This window comes from Benincasa hispida, chromosome 6 (assembly GCF_009727055.1).
Source record: "Benincasa hispida cultivar B227 chromosome 6, ASM972705v1, whole genome shotgun sequence".
In the NCBI taxonomy this organism is placed as follows: domain Eukaryota; kingdom Viridiplantae; phylum Streptophyta; class Magnoliopsida; order Cucurbitales; family Cucurbitaceae; genus Benincasa; species Benincasa hispida.
The window spans coordinates 12,074,316-12,080,991 of NC_052354.1; positions in this window are offsets into that span (position 1 = coordinate 12,074,316).

Consider the following 6,676-nt stretch of genomic DNA (forward strand, 5'->3'; position numbering starts at 1 on the left):
GTTAACTATCAGTGATTCCACTAAAGACCGACAACTGAACTCTTCTTACCACAGACATATTTCTGTGTCCATTGGATATAACCAATCATGAGTAGGATGACTCTTCACAGATGCTCGTAAGTACAGTTGAGCTAATTTACCATTTTGCCCCTGTAGTTACATCTCACTTCTTAAGAACCACTGATTTCTCTAATGAACAATACAACATAGTCCAACTTTGTGTGAACACCTCTCGAGCCAAGAGAAGGTATGTGGTGCCACATCATTCAAGTCTCAGAATCAGCCCTTAAGAGAGCCATCTATCTACTTACCCCTGCCTCAAGAAAGGAGTGAATTCCATCTTGTGTAGTTGAGTTCCCAATTCCCAAATCAAACGAATCCCCAAAATGGTAGGTTTGAATCGGCGACTTGGCCACTCGCACCCATACAAATCAAAGAACCGCCCTCAATGGCAGGAGTTCCCAACTCACTCAAGATTAAGGTCATGTTACCTATAGTCATTCTAATGAAGTGAAGTCTCATGAATGGTGTTATATAACGAGAAATTAATACTTCGTGGTCAGGTCTTATACAAACTCTTTGTATAGGACGCCCCCGCTTGCATGTCTCCAACACGAATGATCAGGATTAGATCATCTGTGGCAAGTCACAACACTTGTGACCATTCCACAAAGCGGGCCGCGTCCCTAGCATTACCAAGATAAGGTTTCCCTCCTATATCCATATACTACAGACCATTTTGGTTATCACTCAAGACATGATCTACTTGTATGTCACCACATACATGCTTGAGTCACATATAGATAACCAGGGATTTTATGTTTATTAGTTTGTGGTAAAGCAAATAAAACAAATAACCGAGCAAAACAACAAGATATGAAGTAAATATCATATATTAACAATTACAGATATTCATATATACTATTTACAAACTACAGAACACGAGACTTTAGGGCATCAACCCCAACAATCTCCCATTTGTCCTAAAGCGAAGTGGGGTGTACAACAAATTTAGTACAAAACAATAAACCAGGGCACTTAAAAGCCCAGTACAATAAAATCTCTCACTTGCCCTAGTTCAGCCGCGGGCGATCCTATAGACCCATGCTCCGTAGGTGACCATCAAACACCTGTCTCTTATACACATCTAGATGTGTATAAGAGACAGGCTTAAATGACCATCAAACACTGTAGCCGTGAGAGCCTTCGTAAACGGATCAGCAACATTCTAATCCGAAGCGATTTGCGTGACGATCACGTCCCCTCGATGCACTATCTCGCGGATCAGATGATACTTTCGCTCTATGTTTTACCGCGCCAATGACTCCTTAGCTCCTTGGAGTTCGCCACTACCCCACTATTATCACAATAGAGGGTAATGGGTCTAGACATATCTGGAACAACTTCCAGGTCTATCAAGAACTTCTTGAGCCAGACGACCTCTTTAGCAGCTTCGTAAGCTACTACATACTCTGCCTCCATAATAGAATCGGCGATGCACCCCTGCTTAGTGCTTCGCCACATTAGATCTTCTCCGTTAAGAGTAAAGACTGACCCTGATGTGGACTTGCGAAAGTCCTTATCACTTTGAAAGTCAGAATTCATGTATCTCGTAAGGATCAAATCCCTCGAACCATACACGAGTATGTAGTCCTTCGTTCTCCGAAGATACTTGAGGATGTTCTTCATTGCGGTCCAGTGACCCTAGCCTGGGTTAGACTGATACCTACTGACTATGCCCACAACGTAGCAGATGTCTGGACGAGTACAGAGTATTGCGTACATTAAACTGCCAACGGCAGACGCATATGGGACCCGTTTCATTTCCTCAACCTCTTGAGGCATATTAGGACACATTTCCTTAGACAAAGTGACTCCATACCTGAACAGCAGTAGGCCTCTCATGGAGTCCTGCATCGAGTACTTGAGCAACATTTTGTCAATGTACGATGCCTGAGACAGTGCTAGCACTTTGTTCTTACGATCCCGAAAGATCTGGATTCCTAGAACAAACTGAGCCTCTCCTAAATCTTTCATTTGGAATTAGGTAGCTAGCCAGTTCTTAATTGCAGTCAGTAGACCTACATCATTCTCAATGAGTAGGATATCGTCTACATACAACACTAAGAAGACTACTGAAGCATTGATGATCTTCTTGTAGACACAAGGTTCATCAACTTCAGAAGGTGCAAACTTCGTTCCTGAGGTCGAACCTCTATGGAACGTCCTTAAGGATGAAGCAACATGTGCCTCACTCTTCTACCTCTTCTTACTTTTCAGTAAAGATTGGTATGTCTGCAACTCGTTGAGGAGAGTTTTAAGGTTATATTTCACTTTGTTAAGAATCACATTGCTAACAAAGTGCAGGAAGCTCTCTGGTAAAGAATGCACGATTATGTTAACCTGGCTACCCTCATCGATGATAGACCCATTCAACTCCACCACATTGAAGTGGACCATCATGTTTAGCACATGTTCACGAACAGAGGTACCTTCTTGCATTTTGGAGTTGAATATGTATTTAAGAGCCTCATGCATAAGTTGTTTAGACGGTCTTCCAAACATCCTCCACAGGGACTCCATGATCTCACGGGCTGAGACCATAGGCTCATACTTCTTGGCCAAAACGTCAGAAAGACTTGCCAAGATATAGGCTTGGGCCTTCTCATTCACCCTTGTCCATCGCTCGTATGCCTCTCGAACATTTCGAGTGGCATTTGAAGCTGGAATAGAAGAACAAGCCTCCGTGAGAGCGAATATGAGATCCTCGATGATTAGGATCGTCGTGATCATATGTTTCCATGTTGAAAAATTGTCGCTAGTTAATTTTTTGGTGCTTAACAACGATAAGGTGGTTGTAGCCATTTGAAAAAGTTGCTGAAAATACGAACAAATCTTGATTAGTTTTTGCTAAACCACTTTTAAACCAATTAGTTTTGCAAAACAGTTTCAAGTACCCTAAGTTATAGACTTCTATTTTGCAATGATGCCCCAGTGAGTCAGGAAAAATGCCACTGGTGAGGTGATCAGTTGCTCTTTCATTGGGATGAGACATTCTCAACCATTAGGCAAAACCAACTCTTGGAACTGAACCTAACAACTACTATTTTTTCAGTCCATAATCATTAACATTTAACTATTTCGTGTAAGTGTAACCCCTCGTTTTAGAGTGAAGCCACCGCAAGAAGTCTTCCATGTAGGAGATTAATCTTAACTGCTTAGGTCAAGAGGCTTGCCCTGACCGTTGGAACTTCCGACAATTATTGGATGCATGCTGGTCACTATGCACTTATAACTGCTTTCAGCTCATGCAACTAATTGCCTTTTTATCTCGGGGTCAATACTGACTTTCGGCGCATCGCCTACACTTCAAATATTATTTGCAACTTGGTCTATTAGCTTTCAAGTCCCTAGCAATGGAACCAAAAACTTAATGCGTGGAAAATGGAGTAAATAAATATGCGTTCATTGTTCGTTCTCCATGCTCGCTGGCCATACGTTGGACTAAGGAATACGCAATATGCGTCTAAGAATCTATGCGATGACCATACGTTCCTGCCATAAATCTTCTTGCTCTCTCGCCAAGTATAACGAGATCGCAAGTTTCTCGAGGTGATCCGAGGTCGAACTAAGGGACTTGTAGCTAAGTGTTATGAAGTAATGTGTTACAGCGAAGAATAAAAGAATTTGAAGTTTAAGGGCTATGTGCTACTCCTACTCCTAACTAAACAAATTAAGCAATGGAAGTATGACTATGAGAGTTAGAGACGCGACAACTGTTAACGTGTAATAAGATGCATGAGAAAATAGATAAAATGGCGGGGATGACTTCACCGCATAAATAAGCTTGATCGCAAGGGTAACCCTAGCTAGCGCAAGCTATGCGATTATGCTATACACACTTGACGAAGACGCATGCGATGCATATGTGATAGTGTCGATAGAACTTATGTCTAAGTCTCTATTCTTGCTCGCGTGCTCCCACACATAAACAAGGTGACCGCATACCACTGTATCCTACTTCTGGATGCATGCGATGTGACCGCATACTTTCATATCCTATCTATAGGGTACATATGCTGTGTAATAGCAAACAGAGCTTATTTCTAAGCCTCTATTCTTGCTTATGCGATCCAATCTGACTCTCCTAAGCCTAGATTTGGTTTTTAGAGTACTCTCCCAAGTATGCCTAAATGATGAATGATGCGCTCATAAGACAAGGTAAACACATAAAGCATGGTTGACATAAGATTATTCCTATCTCTAGGAACATTGCTTACTTCGCTTAGTGAGTTCAACTACTTACCTTCTCGGGCAGTTAGTTGTTGCTGATTCTGCCCATAGACAAGCATTGTAGCCGCTTATAGACAAGCGTTGCTACAACCTCACACTAAGCAAAGAGGATTTTCTCACAATACTCGCGCAACGCATACCTCTCTGTGGTTTGCTACATGCTTCATATGTTTATGTCGCATGATTAAGTATGCGATACTCTAGCAATCTTACTTAGTCGTTGTAATGAAAGTAAAAGAAGATAAGAAGAGGTAAATGAAGGTGGACTCGAAGGAAGTAGAGAAATGCATTGATCACAAAATGTATTAATCTCTTAAGTCACAATGTAATACAATACAGAGAAAAGAGATATAGAGGGTCAGATGGGCAATGTCTTGCTTCCATCAGATGCAGTCGGTGGTGCAATGGATGGGCATGGAGTAGTCTCTCTCGAGAATTTTATTGTTGATCAACGCAAGCTCACTTTCTCATGAATTCTTAGTATATATCTAAGATACCCACATTTGCCTATCTCCTCATCCCCTATAAAACATGGGTACCCCTTGGAGCCCAAACCCACAAACAAAAATGGGTATATGAGGAAGCTTTCCATTGATAAAATAACCGATGTGGGATTCTTTTTTTTTTTTGTTTAATTTTAAATAAATTTTCACAAACATTTTTTTTTAATTTTAAAGTTTAAAAGTTAAAATGAGAATTTAAAAAGTCTATAATACAATTGAAGTTTACAAACGAAACAACCATAATTCTTCTGACATAAGAATGAATCTCGAAAAAAGATATTCAATTTCTCCACCTGGCATATTATAGTTAAAAAGAAAAAAAAAAGTTTGCTTTACCACTTAGAGGTTTTTTTGTAATAAGTTAAATGCTATATGCAAAGTTCAAAATACCGAAGTTCCGATTTTATGGAAATATCAATGGAAATGGAAATTTCATGAAACTTTATGGAAATGGATGACAATGTTTATAATAAGTTAATGAAACTATGATTGTGACTTAATTAGGCTATAATTGATCATTTTTAATCATTATTTTAGTTGTATATTGTAAATGTTTGTGTAAATATCGATGTGAGAGAAAATAATAATAATAAAAAAAGAAATGAAAAAATAACTAAAAAATAAACCTAATATATATGCAAAGAAGTTTGGTTATTTCTAATATGTATATCTAAAGAGTAGAATTGAAAAATCATTTTATGATATTATTTGGTTTTAATTTAATTTTCAAATATGTTTTATTTAATTAGTTGTATATAACATTTATTGTACCAACTATTTTTATGTATTTACTAAAAAAATATATTTTATCTATATGAGACAAACAATCGTTCTTACCTTTTACCTTTTTTTTGTGTGATATATTACATGACGTTATAAGGGTGAAAATTAAAATGGAACTTTACCATTTTTTAGATCTTGTTTGGTAACTATTTAGGTCTCGTTTGATAATTATTTTATTTTTGTTTTTGAAAATTAAATCTATGTACACTATTTTCACCTTCAAATTTCTTCTATTGTCATCTACTTTTCACCAATGATTTAAATAACTAGGCCAAATTTTGAGAACTAAAAAAAGTTGTTTTTGTTTTTTGAATTTGGCTAAAAATTCAACCATTATAATTAAGAAAAATGCAAATCATTGTAAGAAATATGGATGATATTGGCTTAATTTAAAAAATAATAATAATAATAAAAATGGTTACCAAATGGAGCTTTAGTTTTTAATTTTTTGGTTTTAAAATTTAAACCTATTTCCTCTCAATTTCTTATAATAATTTGCTTCTTTTTTTTAAGTAAAAAGTTGATTTCTTAGCCAATTTTCAAATTCCAAAAATAAGTTTTTTAAAACTGTCTTTTTTTAGTTTTCAAAACTTTGCTTGGGTTTAGAAAACATTGATACTAGGTAGAAAATAAAGCAAGAAGTTTAAAGGTAAAAAAGATTTTTATAGGCTTAATTTTCAAAAATTAGATAGTTACCAAATAAGAAAAATTTTTTCTTAATCAAGTTACCAAATAGGATTTAGTTGAGTAATAAGTGAGGTAAAGGAACAATAACAATACCATGAGAGAGTAGCAGGATGATCAACAAAAATTCACTCGCCCTAAGCCCATCTTGGCCTCGGTTTTGATCTCGTAGGATAGAGGCGAAGGCGAAGTTTATGACTTTAGAGGTAAAAGTGGAGACCTGGATTGAAGTGTGGCTCGAATCCTAGAACTCTTGAAGATACAAAGAAACTACCTTTACATTATAAACTCGATTTGGTCTCATCCCTTTAGGTAAGAAGCAAAGGCAAAGTTTGCAGCTTTAGACGCAAAGCTGAAGACCTTGGATCGAAACCTGGCTCGAGTCCTAAAACTCTTGGAGACATAGAGAAACC